The sequence below is a fragment of the Sciurus carolinensis genome, unplaced genomic scaffold (assembly GCF_902686445.1).
Source record: "Sciurus carolinensis unplaced genomic scaffold, mSciCar1.2, whole genome shotgun sequence".
In the NCBI taxonomy this organism is placed as follows: Eukaryota; Metazoa; Chordata; class Mammalia; order Rodentia; family Sciuridae; genus Sciurus; species Sciurus carolinensis.
Genome location: NW_025920187.1, coordinates 113,370 through 135,805, shown reverse-complemented (window position 1 = coordinate 135,805; position 22,436 = coordinate 113,370). Strand labels below are relative to the sequence as shown.

The window sequence follows — 22,436 nt, the reverse complement described above, 5'->3', positions numbered from 1 at the left end:
TCAGATATAGAATCAGCATCAACAGCTCCCAGTTGAATACACAAGTGCTCAGTCTAGTAACACACCCAGCAATTGGCAGGCAGAGTGGAAAGGGCTTCTGCTCCTGATGACCAAACATTCGCCCTAAAACACCATTGCCTTCAACGTAGGTTGACATCATTCATCAGATGGTTCTCACTGGAGGTGACAGAAGTCCATGGGGAATTGATAAAAATGCAGGTGTGTCCTGAAGCATTCCTGACAGCAGGAGATCAGTGTTTAAGGACTCCTTGGATTTGGTATGTTGCCTACACATGTGAAGTGTTGACCCCCAGGGTCCACTGGGAACTGAAAGTGCTAGTGCAAGTATGTGACAGGGCTTTCATTGATCGCTGATGTGGTAGATAGGAAAATTCGCTTATCTCAGTCCTTAAATCCTGGAAGAATGAAACCCAGTCTCATGCATCAATCAGAAGGTAAAGAAGGACTGGATTCCAGATTCAGTTACAGTCCACCCACATATCTAATGACTTTAAAGCAGGTCCTTTTACTTTAGAATCAATGAGTCATCAGTGCATGTTCCTCAACATCCTTCCAGACTATTATCACTACACTGTATCTCTCAGTTTCATGTAAAAATTCTATACGAAAACGCTTTGTAATGCAAATAAATGGAAAAGAATGGCCTTCTTCAGGTCCCAGGTATTGCTCACTGGTGTGTATGGCAGCACTTGCTGTGGGGTCCTGCCCATGAACTCACACCCAGATCATCATGCTCAAAGTCACTGAATGTGTCCAAAATTGCTCAATCCCATGAAATTTTGGATCACCCGTCAAAATTTGCTTTTACCAACCAATTAAATTGTCAACAAGAAAAAGTTAATGATTTTTTTGAAATTTCCTTTAAAGGCTAGTCTTCCTAATCTCTCAGAAACTTCCAATGGGTGCTACAACTGAATTCCAGCCCCAAAAGCAGAGAACTCATCATCATGACATATGAGTTCCTGTGGTTTGAAGGGTTACCTTTCCCTGATTTTGATTACAGCATTGAAGGTATAAAAGAAGCATGTGCTAAGTTTGTGATAAAGGATGAAGATACAGTAATGGTGTCGTACCCTAAATCAGGTAAGGAATCGGGACAGGAAACATTCATGGAAAAGGTGAGAGCTACGTCCTTGTGCACTCAGCAGATGGATGGAATGTGCTCCACATGCCAGGGAGCCCTGCTCTGGGAGGAAGGGGCAGTGCCCCAGCCACTTCCATTCAGACAATTGCAGAGAGTGAAACAAGTGCTCAGCAGGGATCATCTTAGGTATTGCAAGAGCGTATAGGAGTGAATCCTAAGCAGATTCAGGTGTTTGTGTGATGGCATGGGAGAAATGGGTGGTGAGGAGGACCAGTGAAGACTAACGGCAAAAGAGCAGCTCAATAGAAATAAAAAGACTGAATAGGAGATCATGTGCAGAAGAAGGCTATTTTAGTAGGAGAATCAGAATGGGAAAAGGTTGGGAATCAAAAATGAGCAGGGAAATTGCAAGGGACTGAAAGGGCATGCATCCTGCAACCTTGGGAGTGGAACTAGGGGCAGGAGCAGTGCAAACTGAGTGAAAATGGAGGCCAAGGAATCAGAAGGGGTGGGGTGTTGGAAAGTCAAGAAGAGTGGGAACATCATAAAAGGATCCCAGCAAATAGCCAAGAGGTGGAAGGAGCCTCAAATGCATTGACAAGGGAATGCATTAACAAAATGTGGCATACTAATACAATAGAATAAAATTCATCATTAACAACGAAAAATATTCAGACACCTTCTACAACATAGATCAATCCTGAGGGCATTGTGCTAAATGATATGTTGGGCACAAAAGGACAAATACTATATGATTCCATTGGTGCAAATAACTAGGGTAGTTAAGTTCATAGAAACAGAAAGCACCATGGTGGATCCAGGGACTGAAACATGGACATAAGTAGGGAAATGCTGTTAAAAAGCAGAGAGTTGCAGTTGTTAAAGATGAACAGGTTCTGAACATTGGCTGACAAAAACAAGAACATGATTAACACTGCTTAGCACTACCTGATTACATGCTTTGAATGGGTACATGATTATGTTTATGTTATGGATTTTATCATTGTTTTTTGTTCACAAGTCAGGTTGAAATGAATGAACATCATTTTTCCTTCCTTATCTAGGAACCCACTGGTTGGTTGAAATTCTCTGCCTGATTCACTCCAAAGGGGATACCAAGTGATTCAGTCTGTGCCCATCTGGAAACGCTCACCCTGGTTAGAGACAAGACAGGGTTGCAAATTGCTAAATGAGAGTGAAAGACCAAGACTCCTGACCTCTCACCTTGCCTTTCATCTCTTCCTCAAATTTTTCTTCACTTCCAAGGCCAAGGTGAGTGTCTAATTTTTCATCAATGCTTTTTGTCCTTCATGGGCCTAGATAAACCCTGTAGATCTCGCCAGGCTGTCTGCTCATGGGGAAGGTTGGGAGAGACCTCATATTCTCAGACACTAGGTGAGGCTGATGAGGCCACAACTCAGACCACACTTGAGTGCAAGGATGTGGACCATTGCACTCATTACCTAGCCTGAATTCAGGGATAAGAGGACTTCTAATGCCAGAGTCTTAGAAAACCACATCTTATGTGCAACCAGAATTTATAACTGCATCTACACTAGAGTATCACTCCTTTCCTGCTCTTGAAGATGTTAGCTGATATTAATTCAATAAAAGCCTCCTGCCAGGTAGGTGGAAGCCCCCAAGTCAGAATTGCCCATATGGAGTGCAGAGTATGCTCACATCGATATATGCATAAATCCTGGGACTGCTCAGGAGCCTGGCTCTGTATTCTAAACACCGCAGCCTACTGCGTGTCAATGTGCTTTGTGATCAGCAGCCACTTCAGCCTCCCCATGGCTGAGGATTAGTCAGCATGGACCATGGATATCCAAGATCTAAGGTGCCACAGGTTATTTGTAGAAACATGCTTTCTAAAAGTGTTTGTTGACTTCTGGTTTTTTTCATATGTTTCTTTAAAGATCACCAAGAATCCTAGTTTAATGAACTCCTGTCTTGGAAAGTGCCTCACAGTGAGGCTGCTCCAATACACACAATTCCATGTCTCCTGTTGGGTTTCATTAACCTCTGCCTCATTAAACTGAGGCCTAAGAAGACATTAGACCTGCAAGAATAACACCAAGACAGTTGATACAAATACATGTCAAATTCTGATGTTCCACTCCCACTGGTGTGTGTGATGTGTGTGTGTTTTTCTGTGTGTTTTCATTAACATTAAACACTGGCCTCTTAAGATATACATATGTACACAGTTAAGCAACTATACTCCAGACCAGACTTAGACATTTCTACAGTCCAGAAAGATTCCCCAGGCCCCTTCTACCAATCGGTGTCCACAAACTGAGGGAAACACACCCTGGAATATAGTTACAGATTACTTTGCTTATTCTTTAATTTCTATAAATGCCTTCATGTGTTGAGGGCCATCTTGGACAACATGGCACCTGACAGTGAGCCAAAGGGCACTGGTTACCAAAGTAAGGAAGTACCCAAAAAGGTTGCTTGCCTACTAGTTCCTTGGAGGCTTATGTCATGTTGACACCAGGCTCTAGGATTGGCTATCTAATAGCATGCCGCACGTGGACAGCTGGTGATTCATATATTGCTATGCTGACATTCCTCTGCATGCTCTCCTGTGTGAGAGAAAGCTTTGCTCTAATTGGCTGATAAGCTAGGAGCCTGGGGGAGGAGAGAGGGAGAGGGTAGAAGAAGGGAGATAGTAGCAGAACAAAGGAGGCAGAAAAACAGGGAGGACACAATAAATCTGGTCAACTAAAGATTGGTGGTGTCTCCTTTCTCCCTGCTGGTTCCGCTGGATGGAAAAAGTGGTGGCCCGGTCGGGGAGCTTCTTCCTCCTTCTGTGTCCTCCCACGTTGGTAACTTAAGGTAAGCTACAGGAAAACTAAGTAACTTTAGGTAAGCTATAGGAAAACTGTAGATAACCCCAGTAAAGGGAAGCCAAATAACACTGGTAAAGGACGTCTACATAACCCCGGTAAAGGGAGGCCACATAACCCCTGTGAAGGGAGTCTACATAACCCCGGTAAAGGGAGGCCACATAACCTCGGTAAAGGGAGGCCACATAACCCCTGTGAAGGGAGTCTACATAACCCTGGTAAAGGGAGGCCACATAACCCCGGTGAAGGGAGTCTGCATAGCCCCGGTAAAGGGAGGTCTTGTAACTCCAGGATGGGGTCACAAGTGTCTAGAAATCAAATGATAGGAATCATACAAGATGTATTTAAGGCTAATGGAACTGCCGTAAAACGATCTACTGTAACAGCATATGTAACTACACTGGTCAAGGTTAGTCCTTTGTTTTTGGAAGAGGGAGTCCTAAATATTCCAAAATGGGAACATGATAAAGAGGATCTTATTAAAGCAGAAAAGCAATCCCCGTTACCTAGAGGTACTTTTCCCATGTGGCAGCTCATTAAGGAATGTCTAACATCTAAAAAAGGTAAAATAATAACTTTAGTATAAAAAGGAAATATGTGTTTGGAAGAGATAAAGAAACAACTAAGTGTAACTTCTCATAAAGAGGAAGAAGAGGAGGAGGGGCTTACTGGGGAGGAATTAGAAGGAACATCAAGGACATGGTTGCCCCCATCAGTTATATCCGGAAGGAATACCAATCCCTTCCTGGAGGCAGCCGCTCCCCCTCAAGCAGCCTGCCTCCAATATCCCCCAAAGTACCCTTGGGAGGAGTTAGTTCATGCTATAAATCAGATGGGTTTTTCACCGCGGGGAGAAGAAACCTCAGCAGTCCCACAATTCTTCCCTGTACTAGAGAACCAAAATAGACAAAGATTCCACCAACCTCTGGATTTCAAAACAGTGAAAATTTTTAAGGAAGCAGTGGCTACATACGGTCCACAGGCCCCATTTACAATTAGTATGTTGGAATCAGTAGCGGCGCTGAATCTAGTGCCGGAAGATTGGAAAAGGCTATGTAAAGCTGTGCTATCATGGGGGCAGTACCTAGTGTGGAAAACTGCATGGCAGGAAGCCTCATTAGAAATGGCACGACATAATGCCACAGGCTTTCCCCAAAGAAATGTAGAAATGCTAACAGGAGAAGGAAACTATGAAGGTATTCAATAGCAGATTATTTACGATCCTGGGGTGTATGCACACATTGCTGCTGCTGCCACTAAAGCCTGGAAGTTAAGTCAAGGGTCAGGAGATTTACAGGGGCAGTTGTCTAAGGTAATTCAGGGGAGTAACGAACCATTTGCAGATTTTGTTGATAGACTAATCCAAATGGCTGCAAGAGTATTTGGGGATTCAGAACAAACTATGCCCTTAATAAAACAATTAGCTTATGAGCAAGCAAATAGATGGTATAAAGAAGCTATAAGACCATGGAAAAATAAAGATTTAAGTACATATAGAAAGGTCTGCAGGGATATCAATGATGCAGTCATTACAGGACAAGTAATAGCTGCTGCTCTTCATGGGCCAAATCAGGGGCAATCAAGAGCTAAAGGAATAATATGCTTTAAGTGTGGGCAAGGAGGGCACTTCAGAAAAGACTGCCCTGAAGGACCCATAGGATTAAAGCCCAGGGGAACACCTAAGACTAGAGAACAGCAAGGGACAAATCAACCTGCCCCAGGTCTATGTCCCCGGTGCCAGAAAGGAAGGCACTGGGCGAGATTTTGTACATCAAGATTTGACATAGAGAGAAATCCTCTTCCTACCAAGTCAAAAAATGGCCAGGGGGGCCCAACCCGGGGCCCTCAAATATACGGGGCCTTTCAGAATCCCATAGTCCAGATCCCCACTCACAATCCTTTCCGACTATCTCCTCGTTGTCCCGAGGAACATCAGGGAGCGGGAGATTGGACCTCTGTGCCTCCGCCCAACTCATTCTAACCCCAGAGATGGGAGTACAAGTGGTCCCCACGGGCATACATGGACCACTCTCTGAGGACACAGTAGGATTATTGTTGGGGCAGAGTTCCACAACTCTGTCAGGATTACAAGTATTTCCAGGAGTCATTGATTCTGATTAAACTGGGGAAATAAAGATTATGTTATCCTCCCCTCAAGGGGTATCTGTTGTATCTCCAGGAGACAAAATAGCCCAAATATTGATATTGCCTGCCCATCATGGGACTTTTCCCAGTTCACAAAGGACTGAAGGAGACAATGGGTTTGGATCAGCAGGATCGGGTGTCTTTTGGGCACAATCAACAAAAAATAAACTCATGCTTAAATTGAAAGTTAATGGTACTCCCATAGAGGGTCTAATAGACACAGGTGCTGACATCTCTATTATAAGGCAGAAGGACTGGAACTAATTATGGCCTGTTACAGCATCCAGTACTACCTTATGGGGACTTGGATTTGCTCAAACCCCATTACAAAGTTCAGTTGTGTTATCTTGGGAGGACCCTGATGGGAAAGGGGGGACATTCCAACCTTATGTATTAGCTCACCTGCCTGTCACTCTTTGGGGAAGAGACATTTTAACACAGATGGATGTTGTCACTTCTTCCTCAGTTGAACAAAATATTTCCTGTCTAAATCCAACCATTTTACCAGTCATGGTGGGACAAGGTTATATCCCTGGAAAAGGACTAGGCAAGAATCTACAAGGTATGACCTGCCCCATTCAAGCCGAAGGACAAACAGGGACTAAGGGGCTGGGTTTTCTGGAGGAGCCACTGAACCATTAAAGATAACATGGAAATCCAATGATCCTATCTGGGTCCTCTAGTGGCCCCTTTCTAAAGAAAAAATAGAGGCGGCCCAGGAAATAGTTAATCAACAATTGAAGGAAAATCATATCATTCCTTCCACTTCCCCTTGGCATACACCCATTTTTGTCATAAAAAAGAAGTCTGGGAAATGGCCATTCTTGCAAGATCTGAGAGCCATAAATTCCAGTATGCAGATTATGGGCCCGGTGTAACTGGGTCTCCCCTCGTTAACTGCTGTTCCAAAACATTGTCATATCATTCTCTATAGACATAAAAGATTGTTTCTTTTCCGTTCCTGTGCATCCCGAGGATGTCCCACGATTTGCCTTTTCCATTCCTTCTTTGAATAACGAAGGGCCTAATACTAGATACCAATGGGTGGTCCTTCCCCAGGGAATGGCAAATAGTCCCACTATGTGTCACATATATGTTGGTCAGGCTATATCACAGATTAGACAAAATTGTAAAGGACTTTATTGTCTCCATTATATGGATGATATTCTTTTGGCTCATAAGGAACAGGAGACCTTATTAGGGGTATTTGATGATATTATCAAAACCCTAGAAAAATGGGGATTACATGTGGCCCCAGGAAAGGTGCAAACCCACACACCTTTCTAGGACATCAAATATTAGATACCTGTGTTAGGCCACAAAAAATTCAATTAGCCACAGGAAAGCTTAAGATTCTAAATGATTTCCAAAAATTATTAGGTGATATAAATTGGATAAGGCCAAATTCGGGAATCACCACTGGTCAACTTAAGCCTCTGTTTGATATTCTCCAAGGAGATTCAGACCCTACATCCCCCAGAAATTTAACTCCTGAAGGTAGAAAAGCCTTGAGGTTAGTAGAACAAGCTTTAAAAAATGCTCATAGTGATAGAGCTGACCTATCTTTGCCTTTTAATCTCATAGTATTAGATTCTGAATATACTCCTACAGGTCTATTGTGACAAACTGACTCCTAATATAGATCCATTTGCCAGTGTCCCCCAAATATGTTGTTTCCCCGTATCCTGTGATGGTAGCAAATCTAGTTACATTAGGACGTAAGACAGCCCTTCGAGTTTTTGGAGTTCATCCTCAGACAGTTATGGTCCCATACACGGCAAAACAGATTGAAATACTAGCTAACAATAATGAAGATTGGGCAATTGTCTATTGTTCCACCATGGCCACATTCGATAACCACTTGCCAAGTTCACCTATTGTCAGCTTCTCAAAAGACATCCTGTTATTTTCCCTCAGGTTGTTAAGTCTCAACCTCTCCCAGCAGCAAATACAATCTTTACAGATGGCTCCTCCTCTGGTACAGCTACAGCAGTTTCTGATGAAGTACAGACTATTATTACTTCTCATAAGTCTGCTCAAAAAACTGAACTGGAAGCATTTATAACTGCCTTACAAACATTTCCTGAGAAACCTTTAAATATTTATACTGACAGTCTCTATATTACCCAGCTTGTGCCCCAACTTGAGACAGCTGGACCCATTAGTCCTCAATCTACCTTACAACAATGCTTTTATCAAGTACAAACTCTTCTGTGGGCTCTCAAAGAACCTTTATATAGAAGCCATATCAGAGCACATTCAGGCTTACCTGGGCCTTTAGCTCAAGGAAATTCTACTGCAGACTCAGCTACTCGAGATCCTCATGTGTTTAACATTGTACAAAAATCAATTAATTTCCATAAAGATTTTCATGTCAATGCTACTATTCTCAAAATAAAATATAACATTACAAAAGAACAAGTCAGAAATATAGTAAAACAGTGTCCTGCCTGTGTGCCTCATTTATCTGTTCCTCATTTTGGAGTCAATCCTAGAGGACTCCTTCCAAATCATCTATGGCAGATGGATGTCACCCATATCCCTGAATTTGGTACTTTAAGATTTGTACTTGTAACTGTAGATACCTACTCAGGATATATATTTGCTACCGCCCATACAGGGGAAAAGACAAAAGATGTAATCAGTCATTGCCTTCAAGCCTTTGCTACTATGGGAAGGCCAAAAACATTTAAAACAGATAATGGGCCTGCATATACTTCTTCTTCATTTCAACAGTTTTGCTCAAAGTTTAATATCATTCTACAGGATTGCCCTACAATCCACAAGGACAAGCTATCGTGCAAAGGGCTAATCAAACATTTGAAAATCTGCTTAACTAAACAAAAAGGGGGAGCCTGTTGAGGGCCATCTTGGACAAGATGGCACCTGGCAGTGAGCCAAAGGGCACTGGATACCAAAATAAGGAAGTACCCAAAAAGGTTGTTTGCCTACTAGTTCCTTGGAGACTTATGACGTGTTGACACCAGGCTCTAGGATTGGCTATCTAATATCATGCCGCGCGTGGACAGCTCATGATTCATATAGTGCTATGCTGACATTCCTCTGTATGCTCTCCTGTGTGAGAGAAAACTTTGATCTAATTGGTTGATAAGCTAGGAGCCTGAGGGAGGAGAGAGGGAGAGGGTAGAAGAAGGGAGATAGTAGCAGAACAAAGGAGGCAGAAAAACAGGGAGGACACAATAAATCTGGTCAACTAAAGATTGGTGGTGTCTCCTTTCTCCGCACAGATTCCGCTGGAAGGAACATTCATGCTTTATGAAAGTAATGTCTGTGCAATTCTCAAAGGTCTTTTGTGTGTGAATGACCATATATTGTTATGAATCTCAATATTTCATAACTTCTTAATCCATTCTGCTGTTAGTGATCATTATGGGAGAACACAAAAATAATTCAACCATTACCATTTAAAACTTTTCAGCAGCTTCCTCTATTCTGTAGACTAATAACCCAGAAATAAGAAAAAAGTTATATCTCTTCTATTCATATCAAGGAATATGAAATAGGAAGTTTATAATGTATATTTTATTAAGGTATACTATAACTAATTTGTTAAAGGAACCCACTGAAGTTAAATAGAGATTCAGTAAGAACGGCCTGGGGAAAGATCAAGATCAAGGTGAGAAATGACTGACTGAGACTGATTTTCCATTCTCTCATTTTTTCTTAATTTAAGGTGCTATATATCATGAAAAATCCCAAAGATGTTCTTGTATCAGGTTATTATTTTTGGACTACATCAGACCTTACTAAGAAACCAGAGTCACTGGAATGATACTTTAAATGCTGCATCCAAGGAAACGGTGAGAGTTCTGAGACATAAGATCTGCTTCCCCAGCTCGACTGGCCTTTCTCCTAATTTCCTGGTATCACTTTTCTATTCTTTTTCTGTATACTTTCCACATATGAGAGAAGACAGACAACCTGTGAATTTGTGAGTCCTAATTCTTTCAATTAGCATGTTGTTCTTCAGTTCCATCCTTTATCCTGCAAGTGACAGAATTGAGTTCTTCTTTATGATTGAGGAAGCCATGTCATGTATATGGAGTACATTTTCTGTATCCATTCATCAGCCAGTGGATACCTAGACTGGCTCCATAACTTAGCTGCTGTGATTGAACTGCTATTAACATGGGCATGCATGTACTCCTATACTATGCTGACTTTAATTCTTTTGGATAAATACCAAGGGGTTCTATGGCAAAGATTTTCTCCCATTCTGTAGATCCTCTCTTCTTTGTCTCATTCACTTTACTGTGCAGAAACTTTTAAAATTTGATGCCATTTCATTTACCAATTCTTGGTTTTGTTTCCTGAACACTAGGTGTCTTATGGAGAAAGTCATTGCTGCATCTATATATTGAATTGAAAGTGCTTTGTTTCCTACTAGTAGTTCCAGTGTTAATGGTCTAATTCATGTTTTATTGATCCATTTTGAGTGCATTTTTGTGCAGGATTTAACTTCATTCTTCTATATGCAGGTGTCCAGTTTTCCAAGCACCATTTATTAAATAGGCTGTTTCCTCCAATATTTGCTTTTGGTGTCCTTGTTAAGGATCAGATGAGTCTGTCTGTGAAGGTTTGTCTCTGTGTCTTCTATTCTAATCAATTGATCTATGGGTCTGTTTTGATATAAGTTCAATTTTTCTGTTACTACACCTCTTTCGTATGATTTGAGACTGGGAAGACGTTGGAATGTGACACCTTCAGCATTACTCTTTGTGTGTGAGTGTGTGTGTTGGGGACTAGACCAGGGCCAAGCACATGCCAGTCAAACGCTCTGCCACTGAGCCACATGCCAGCTCTTCATCATTGTTCTCACTGCTCAGATGGCATTAGATTTTTGTGTGTCATTTCAATTTGGGGACTCTTCCTTCTATTTCTCTGAAGAATGTCAATGGTATTTGATAAAGATTCCATTGACTCTGTAGATTTCTTTTGGTAATATGTCAATTTTGATTTTGCAGATCCAAGAACAAAAGAGGGCTTTTCAACTTTTCATGCCTTCTTCAATATCTTTTTTCAGTATTCTATAATTCTCATTGAAAGGTATTTTTCTCCACTGTAGATAGATCACATCCAGGGTTTCTTGAGTATTGTTTGATATGGTACCAGGAACTGAACACAGGAGAGCTTAACTACACAGCCACATCACCAGCCCTTTTTTGGATGTTGCTGAGTTGCTTACGGCCTCACTATGTTGCTCGGGCTGGTTCTCACCTCCCAATTCTCCTGCCTCTCCTTCCTGAGTCCCTGGGATTGTAACCATCTGTCACCAAGCCTGGATACCTAGGATTTTTTAAGACCATTGTGAATGGAATTGTATTCCTGATTTCTTCCTCAGCAGATTCATCACTGTTATGAAGAAGAGATCTTGGGCTTTCTATGTTGGTTTTGCATCCTGCTACTTTGCTGAATATGGTAATCAGTTGTAGAAGTGTTTGGGGAGAGTTTTTGGGTCTTCAAAGCATAGTACCTTATCATCTGCAAACAGTGATAATTTGGCTTCATTCCTACTTGTAATATTTTTTTACCCTTCTCCTGCCTGATTTCTAAGGCTAGAGTTTCAAGAACTCTATTGAATGGGAGCTATGAGTCTGGACATCATTGCATTGTTCCTGATCTTAGGAGAAATGTTTACAGTTTTTCACCAATTAGCATGATAATTGGCTTTGGGTTTGACACATATAGTCTTATGATGTTCAGCCAAGTTCTTCTGTCAAGAAGATTCTTCAGATGTGGTAAAAACCCTTCATAAATCTTCCAAGTTGAACCAAACTTACATCCTTAGAATGAAACCAATGCATCATGATGTATAATCTTACTGTTGAATAGGATTTGCTAATATTTAATATTTTTTCTGGGTCTGTGTTCATCAGGAATAGTGATTTGTTGTTTTATGACTTGATATGTCCTTGGTTTGGGTATCAGGATGATACTAGTTTCTTAGAATGAATTCAGGAATGGTCCTGCTCTCTGTTTCATTACCTAGTTTGAGGAACATTATCAATATACCTGAATCAAACTGTCAGAGTGTGATGAGTGACAGGGACAGCCCAACCCTGTTTGGTAGTGTATAACCTGCACCCCTGTGCCTGACCTGCAGTGCCCTATGGATCATGGTTTGAGCACATTCGTGGCTGGATGTCCATGAGACACAGGGAGAACATCCTGCTGCTGAGTTATGAAGAGCTGCAGAAGGTGAGAACGCCCTCATAGTCAGTGCCTGCCACTACACAACTTCCTTGTTCCCTCTTGATCCTCAGTGTCTCCACTGCACATTTCTTGTCAAGGCACAGCACTCGGAGAACACTGGGAATTAATAAGCCCTGGGTCTTCTTTACCCTGCTTATGCTTAACACTCACCAAGTTCAAGCCCTTTCTCCATGCCTCATCCTGGGTTCCATCTGGGAACAACTAAAGGGCCCTTAAACACACTGAGGCAGGTGCCAGGGTTTATTCTCATACCTGTGGCTGTCAAGGATTTCTCTGTGCAGAACCCACGATGCTGACAGGAACCTAGTCATCACAATGGACAGGCAGAAAGCACTAACCCAAGAATGTGTCCCTCTCTCTGGCTTCTCCCCTTGACTGACAAGGTGATGAGAAGATGAGAAGTCACTCTGTGTGACTCCTCTGAGAGGTCAGGGGCTGGAGGGACAGGAAAGGTCTGCTGATGGTGCTGAGCACAGGGGTGGGTGCAGGTAGAGCTGGGCAACCCAAAGACCTCTACCTATCTGAGCACAGGATGGTGACTGTGGATGACAGTCATTGTGCCTTTCCACATTGCAAATGGAGAGTCTGTTCAAACTTCCAAAGTAAATATCTGAGTGTGTAGATAGGACACTTACACTGATGGATATAGCACGCTGAATATCTACTGATTCTAAGTTGATTTTTCTGTTGGTACACGACCATGCCACACTGATCTGCACAAAGCTGCACAGTTCTGTGTGAGTTTACTAGGTCCAGATGTAACTGAAATCTTTAGAATTTTTATAAATATCATTCAGAATTATTAAACATTGTACGAAAACCAAAACAGTGAACAGACCTTAGAAAACACGTGGTCTGTTAGTGATATCTTGGGAGACGGAGCAGATGCCATATGCAAGCTGTCTGCTTCCCCTGGTGAAAGGCCTCTGGGCTCCTTCCTTCAACTACTTCATGTTCTTCTGTTTTCTCAGCATGAAGTCAGTTCTCACCAAGGAGCCCTGGATGCCACGTTCACCTACCTCAAGAGCAAGCTCCCACACTTCCCTGTAATTTTCCTACAAATCACACAACACTTTTTAAATTACTGCCACAGTTGTTTCTTATTGTTCTATAGTAACTGGGGCTCAGAAGAAAAAAATAATTATAAAGCACTGTTATCCTAAAGGGAAGGTGTAGGAGCCAAAGCAATATTTTTTCTTAAAAATATACATGTCTTTGGTGGGATCTCCCAGGGATATCCATCCATAATCATGGGACTGAGTTGAGGAAGATTTTGCAAAGTCCTATATGTTATTCAAGTGCCAGTTATGGGACACAGCATCATCTGGGGTAAGGAGGAGTCTTAGGGACTTTGTCTCCTGGCCTTATCTTGCACTCTCAGGAGTCTCTTTAGAAATCCTGACACCTGCCTTTCGGGTGTCCTAAACTCAACCACACTGGGAAACAATCCTGATCTTCATATCACAAACCCTTTCTGTCCCTCTTCGAGTCCCCTTTTGCTTTCTCCCTCCTTCCGGAATCCATCTCAGCCTTTTTCCATTTGGATACATCTTCCTCTCCTCTTTCTCCCCACATCCCTCTTAACACTTCGATTTCAATATTCCCATGTCTGCTGTCTTGCCCTTTCACAGCCTCACTCTTGCTTATTCACACTTTAGGACTGAAGAAGCACCATAGAGAAGATCTGTCAATTCCTGGGAAAGAAGTTAAATCCAGAAGAACTGGATTCAGTCCTCAAGAATAGCTCCTTCCACGTCATGAAACAAAACAAGATGTTTAATCTTGAAACAATGCCTGAATCTTTAACGAGTCTGCACTTCTCAATGGCAAGGAAAGGTAAATGCTCTGGTTTCAGAATGCATGAGATTACTTAGAGGGCACTCTTCTCTTTACCACCGGACAGTAAGAGTGAAGGTGTTTGAACATATCACCTTTAATCATTTATGTCCCTGAAGCTGCTAGTGTTGCCTTATAGAAAAAAAAAGTGTGATTGAAACTGGTATTGGCTGCAGGTACCTGGGGAAAGCTGATTCAGTGCTAGAGAGGAGGGTGGTTTTGGAGATGGTGGTGTCTGGGCTACTCCACTGCTGACTTACCATAGAGAACTGCCCTAAAGAAAGAGATACCCAAAGAAAGAGCAAACTGAAGAAGGTAGAGAGGAGGTCGTTTGCTAGGAGACATTGTCAGGCCTCCTTTTTGCGAGGAAAGATTAATCCCATCAACACACTTGGATTCAGGCCTATTGAAAACGTCCACTGCAAGTGATGTGAGAACCTCTTTTTCCAAATTCCTCCAGTTCTCACATATCTGGAATGGTGAACCATGGAATAAATCTACCAAATGCTTCAAAAGATACTCAAGAGGTCAGGATTCCTGCACACAGTGCACATGGAGCACAGAGGGATAAACCAGAGGACTGGGGATGTCACTCACTGAGAGAGAAGAGTCTAGCAGAAGAAATCAATGCAGATTGTCTGATAATGAAGATAACAATGAAAATAAGAGTAAAAATGAGTGTTTATAGGACAGCAATGACATGTTAGGCATTCTACTACTTTATATGAGTATAGTGTTTGCATAAATATAACATATTAGCATAGATATTTTTATATAATTATTAATTGTACTGTTATATGAAATAATTTAAATGATACATAATATAACACTTAATCATTTAAGTGAAGGTTTTATGTCCATATCATTAGTTTCCATTTCACCCCAATATTCTCAATAGTAAAGCCTCTGAGGCTTCCTAAATTCTTATCTGTAAAAAAGGGTATGATCTTCATATTTTATTCACTCTTTATTAATCCTGTCAACAACATTTACTGAGTATATAGCATGTCATTCGTTGAAGCACCAAGAATGAGACAATTAATAGAAAGTGTTGACTTCCTAATATGTTAGAAACATACCATATGCACATTCCAAAAGGAAATGCCTAGAACATGCCGTGTTTGATCATTGCTGTGAAGTGAATGAGGGTGGGGTGTTCAGCTCTGAACTGAGGGCCTCACTGAGTAACTGCATGGGAGCAAATTTTGAAAGAGGCAAATGAACAAGAGGTGAATACGTCCAGCAGGACAGCACTCTAGGGCAAGGTCAAGACATGTAAAGAGCCTGCAGAGGGGGAGCCTGGCATGTTTAAAGCTGGGAAGTCCCAGGGGTGGCATCTGGAACAACAAGGACCCTATGCCCAGAAGCACAAAAGCACCAAGGGACTTACATGCAAGAGACTGGAAGTCCTGGGAGACTCGGAACCAGAAGTGACTGGAGCCACTGGGCCTGGCAACGCATCAGTGTGGGTGTCAGGGGCAGAATAGCTTCTATCAGAGAATGGCCAAAGCAGACTAGTTGTCGTCTGATCTGATCACCCAGGTCAGAAATTCTGTTAGCTTGGGCCAAAGGGGTAAAACAAAAAGTGGTCAGGCTTAGTTATATTCCAGATGTTCTGATTTTATACCCAGCACTGTGGCTTATGGATTTGGTACAAGATGGTTGGGGAGAGAGGGGGAGTCAGGACACACTATAGAGGCAGGTAGAAGTGTAAAAGCATATGGTGCCCAGGCAGCAGGAGGGCTCACCATGACCCAGTGGTCATTATACTGCTTTGACAGTATAAGGAGAGCTCAGTCTTCAGACCTGTCTCTAGATCTGATGTGACTCTCCTTCATGTTTCCAGGCATCTGTGGGGACTGGAAGAATCACTTCACAGTGGCCCAAGATGAAGCCTTTAATAAAGTATACCAAGAGGAGATGGCAGGTTTTCCCAAAGACCTGTTCCCATGGGAATAATGTCCAAGAGATTCTGGATCTTCTATGGATGCTGACAAATGTTGTCCTGTCCTGGGATGAGTACAGGACTGGGGAGTTCTAGAATAAAACCCATTTCTACAGGAAAAGGGAGGAAAGGACAGGATGGCATCAAGAACCAATGAAATATAAACTAATAGAGGAGCAAAAGGAAATCTAGCTGAGTAGAGAAGGAGAATGGGAGAGGGAGGAGGCCCAGCAGGGAGGGGGGAGCGAGACCTGAAATGCATTTCCCTGCAGGGATGAGTGTTTCTGGATCTACCCAACTACTGTGCATAGCAAATCTAACGCTCTGACACAAAATTAAAAACCTACTTCCTTAGAGTTAGGGTTGGGGATGGGGGCAAGAATGGAGGAAGGCTGTATAGAGGGAAAAGAGAAGTGGGAGGTGTGGGGGGAAGGGAAAAAAATAACATAATGAATCAAACTACATTACCCTATGTAAATTTATGATTACACAAATGGTATGCCTTTACGCCATGTACAAACAGAGAAACCACATGTATCCCATTTGTTTACAATAAAATAAAATCTCAAAAACAAAACAAAACCAAAAAAAACCTACTTCCTCACTCTGGAGCCCGGAATTATACATTTTGCTTCTCTGATCACTTGCTTCTTCAAAGTGCCTGGGATTTCTCTATTCAATTCTTCACTTTCTAGCTTTTGAAAGTACTTTGTAGTCTTTTAAATGCATAGAAGGTCAGACACAGAATATGAATATCACAGAAAATTGTGTTTAATTTTTAAAACAAGAATAGAATGTAGAAGAAGCTAAGGTTCCTTTTCTATGACATCTATCTCCAAAATCAATGATGATGATGATCCGAATGAGTCTAATTTCCAACCTAGTTTTGTTTTCATTCCTAGTGGTTTAAACACCATAAATAACAAGTGCTGGGTATGGAACTTTCATAAGATACCTAAATGATGAGTGGTACAATATTCACAGACTTACTATTCAGCATTTAACCTAGGTTTTATCTGAGCTGATGTGCATAGAGTACTTCAGAACTGAATTGAGGCTTGACACACTGTAGAGTTACCGGTTCTCCTGTAAATGTCTCTGGGTTCTCCTCACCAATTTCCCCATATTTCCTTGGGCAAGTAAGAAAAACCAAGGTCAGAGTTTTCCTCTGGTGAACATTTAGAACTGAACTTGACTGTTCACTTTTAGTCTCTTGTAGGTGTAACAAAATGTTTCTCCAATCATCTTTGAATGAAGGTAAGAGCCAAATCAACTCCATTAACACTGCTCACTTTGAGACGACTGTGGAATTCATTAATTTTGGAGGTCAAGGAGCTGAGCTACATAGCATTGGTCTCCTACTACCTAGCTGTAGAAACCACCTCTTCCATGAGGGTATGATGATAACAGTTGCTTAGGATTCTTTTCTGGTGAGGGGGGTAACAGGGATTGAACTCGGGGTCCTTGACCACTAAACCACAAATGGAGCTCTCTTTTGTATTTTATTAGGGACAAGGTCTCAGTGAGTGCCTTAGCATGTCACTTTTATAGAGACTGGCCTTAAACAAGCAATCCTCCTGCCTCAGCCACCTGAGCCCATGGGATTACAGGCATGTGCCACCACACCTGGCTCAGTTGCTTAGGAATCTTTAACGCATTTGTAGATCATTTGGAAACAGCCCTGACTCTTCACTTGCAGCAGCAGATGTCCAATGGGTCACTGAAAACAGAAACAAGAAACATACCCTCTCTGCCCTCTTGTCATATATCTCTTCTCTGTTAGTGTAAAACTTTGGGCCAGGTTTTTGCTCAACTCAGCAGGTAAACATACTCATCATTTCCCAAGTGGCACCTCTGGACTCAAATACAGGTTGATTTGACCTCAGCTGACCTAACTTGCCTCCTCCCGTGAAGGCTGCATACAGCAATAGAAAGTTAACCAAGACTCTGTCCCTTCCAGGCCTCAGGAGTGGCTCCTAAAGTCTCCAGTCAGCAGCTCATTCCTGCCCACTCCCCTACCTGCCCCTTGTTTGCTTCCACTGTGGTCTTTTAGGATGCACGTTCCCTATCATGGCTTTCCTGCTGAGAGCCTACTATCTTTCTGGCTTGATAGCTATTCAAATTAACCCCTCTCCTTCCCTATCAGCTTGGCCTCAAAATCTTGGCCTTTTTCAGTGGGAAGAAAATGGATTTCATTGTGACAATTCTGTTGTCAATTAGACATGACGTTCCTTCTTTAAGAGTTTTCTAATGTTCTTAATTATTATTGGTCTTTGTGTCTTTGTATTTGTCTTGTACCTGTGTTGCTCAGGATGTGAGCACAGGTTCTCAGGGCAGTGCTCTCTGTTAATTCAGGCTCCTCTTAGAATTGCTGATGCAATTGCAAGCTCCCAATATGAAAATCTAAGAGATGGCACCATGCGGAAAGCCTTGTTTGATGCAATTTACCTGCAGCGTCTAACATGGTGGTTATCGTAGATTTTAGCTAAAATTAAACAAGCAGTAAAATGTTTTTCTTGGTGACATGGACAGGTCAGAACTTTGGCCTGCCTATAAAACAAAGATTGACCCATGAATTCAAGTACTATCATCTCTCTCTCTCTCTCTCTCTCTCTCTCTCTCTCTCTCTCTCTCTCTCTCTCTCTCTCTCTCTCTTTCTCTCTCTTTCTTCTTTCCCTTTTCCCCCTCTCTGGCATTACCTATCCCCAACCTGAATCATTTACACCTCAATATTGAGAAAACCATCAAACATTATCCCAATTTTCTCAAACTCTGACCCTTTAGCAAAAGAATATTATTCAGAAACCTATAAATCTCAAGTGAGAAACAGGAAAAAACAATGAAAATCGTCAAAAGTGAAGATGAAATTCAAAGGAGCGCCATCAAATTCACAATCACCAAATTAAAGGAGCATTACAAACATAATGGGGGAAGGAAAGATGAACAATCTTGAAAACACAAAGGTCATTTCAAAAAATGGTTAAATACAGAAGACTGGCAAAGAAGATGAGACACAGAATAATTGCAGGTTACAGGCAAGGAACCAATGTTTGTAATCAATAGAACATTCATAAAACTAGAAGTGTCTTAAGTTGACATATATATAGGGCAAACCAGTAAGTGCAAACATTTACTCTGAGTAGACAATGCCAATTAGTGTCCATGTAAAAAATGTAGCTTGAAGCAGCCTGAATACTTCAAGCTTCCACAAAGGGCAAAGTTGTTAAAAAAAAAAAAAAAAAAAAAAAAACCCTTACTCCTAACTTCTAACTAATCCAAGTATATGAGGCATCATTGTCAATCACAGTGTGCCACAGAACACCTGGACATGTTCCTCCAACCTATAAAGCTGTGCCATGACCTAGCTCGCTCTATCACTCCTCCCTACCATCCCTGGTCTCTGCTAAGCACTATTCTGATGTTCTGCTGTTCTGATGTTGATTTTTCCAAGTTCCTTGCAGGTGTAGTATTGATTTTTCCTTAGCTGACATATGTTACTTATAATGTCTTGTAGGTCCATCCATGCTGCATAAACAGTAGGATCGCATGTTTTTCACACTAAACAGATGACATGGCTTATATCTGCCACATTCTTTTCATTCATTCATCAGATAACAGTCTTTAGCTACCGGAAAATTTTATCCCACTAGTGGGAGATGACACAACACCAACACTCAGGGGCAGTAAGTGTGAGGGAAATGCTATAAAACTACTCATATAAGTATGTGTACGAATAATTTTACAACCAATCAACTGTCCAATGAATATAAGGGACTCACACAAAAGTGTGCACAATCAACAACTTGGTAGTTGTTCTCACCTGCTATTCCAGAGGAATCCAATAGGCATCAGCACTGCTCACTCTCCATACATAAAACACAGATCTACCTCGATGGACACTAAGGCCCATGAATTTGCAGTGTGTTAGTTAACGAATGCAGTAAATTCTGTCCACACAGGTAAAATGGCATGGTGACTTAGATCATGCCACAAGCAGATGACTTGAAATTTGAATCCCCACCTCATATTTTTCCAACAGTGAGAACTTAGAAAGTTTACTTAACTTCTTAGGGCATACTTTTGTGAATGCTAAATTCCTTGAATACCTTTATATACTATATGGAGCTTGGGGGTTTTGTTTTAATGTAGAATCATCATTTTAAAATAGCCATTTTATTGTTATAAATTCTAGTACCAGAAACAAGAGAAGCAACAGTGACTAAACAAAACTCCTCAGCACACACGTGTGCTACATATTGTTTTACTTGCTTGACACATAATATCATGTACAGTCCAGCAAAATCATGAGTAAGGTGCTATTGTTACCTGCATTTTTATAAAAGGAAAGTGGGTCAGAAAGCAGTGTAGACCACACAGTAAATGTAATAGTCACCATGTGAATCCAGAGAGGCTGACAACAGAGACAGCATTTGTAAAATTAATCATTGCCTATGATAATAATTTTACTCATTGGCAGAAATGAAAATCAATTTCTCTTTTATTCAAACAGTCACAGTGTTTTCCATCAAACGACACATGCTCTAAACATGACACATGTATTTCATTTATGTTTTCCCATGACCAGTGTCTAAATCATTCCACCCCAGGAAACATAAAGACATTGGTAACAGTTATGCAACCAGCCAACAACCAAAGCTTTCCCAGTATTATCCACGGACCAGAGATGATTAACTGGACATTTCAGGCATAGTTGCCAGCAAAGCCTAAACTTTGCTCTCCAGTCTTCAGACCCACAAGAACAAATTGGAAGTACTAACTGGTGAAAGGTTACCAACAGAAAGAAGTCTGGAAATATTCTCTGCTCTGTGCCAGGCATGAACATCAGAAATTACTTATGAAGATTTAAAAGCATGGCATAGGCACTAGACTCATGGGCAAAAACAGGAATTCTTCACAGCTCAACAGTTGTCCTGTTTGGGCCTGAAGGCTCTCTCCACATCAAATCACACGTTCCTCACACCAAATCTATGAAGAAACCCAGGTCAGTTAATTCAACAAAAGCTGGTTAATCATGTACTCGTTTACAGCTAATGTTTTACCTTCCTGCAGTGACATGTTAAAGCAAAGACCCCACCATCTCAGAATATGCAGTGTTGTTGAGGAGAATGATAAGGAAACCACACATTCACAGATAAGATTGTAAATGAAGGTGAGGCTACCAATGTAGAGTATAAAGTCAAGAGGAGACGCTTACTGTGGAATATCAAGTCCTTGTAGCGGGGGATGGAATTGTCTGAGTCACCATTTTAGACAGTGATTACAAAGGCTCCTCTGACTACTGACATGGATTTGCTAAAATATGAGGATTGGAGGAGGAAGAGAGAACTACCTGCCATCCTCCAGGAATATTTTGGCAGACAGAGCCAAAACATCAATGAACTGAAATCAAATTGTGCTTGGACACTTTGAGGAATGGCAGGAAGGCCACCTGAATTGAATGGGCGTGGTTTGCTACTCAGCTCTAGAGATGCTTTGACTCTCTCCCCAAATATGGAATACTATGTGCTTGGGACTCACTCCATGGTCCAACTCTTGCCTAGATCACGAGAGATCACAAATCAATCCCACAAATGTAACAAAAATCTTTCTGAGCTGTGCATCTGTGAAACACAGGTATTAAACAACCCCTGTCACAGATACAAAGTGAGTCATTTAGCTAACATGCCCACTAAAACAAAGGAAATTCCAGGATTGGAAAGTTAGTCTACCCGATGATAAAGCTCACATATTCTCCTTAGTTTGAAAGACACATTGCAGAAGTTCTCAATGGAAACTGCCAAATATATCTTCCCGTTTGTAGAGAGAAAATTTGACCCACGGCCACACCTGGCTTCTGCCCAGAGGAGAGCACCTGTCCACACAGGTCCTCCTGGCTCCCCAGGCCAGCCTCCATCTTGGAACACTGCAGTGGCCTCCATAGCCCCTCCACATGGTAGCCTCCACCTTAGGAAAACAGACAGACAGGGCCTGGAGGCAACTGCCTGAGGAAACAACATCTGCCACAGAGTTGCTATCCAAACAGGTTCCCCTAGGATGCGCAATGGCCAAGCTTCACAGCCCTATTTCAGAACATTTGCCTCCATTCTAGGTCACCTCCACTGCCCTCTTGGTTCACCTCTGTGTTTCCTCTGCATCTTCCATCCTGGGACACCAGCCAGGGCCTGAAAACCCAACACCAAAGCACCTACAGGTGTGATGCTGCCGCTGCCAACTAACACCATGGTGCTTCCATCTAGGGACAACAACCAGGATCTGAAAGTCCACTTCTGAGTCCCCACAAGGTGGTACAACTGAG

General features: G+C 41.9%; 1 pseudogene; it reads left to right on the top strand.

Annotated features, from left to right (window-relative positions):
- The first annotated feature begins 959 nt into the window (after positions 1-959).
- LOC124974877 (3-beta-hydroxysteroid sulfotransferase-like) lies at positions 960-16,457 on the top strand (annotated as a pseudogene).
- Positions 16,458-22,436: the final 5,979 nt, after the last annotated feature.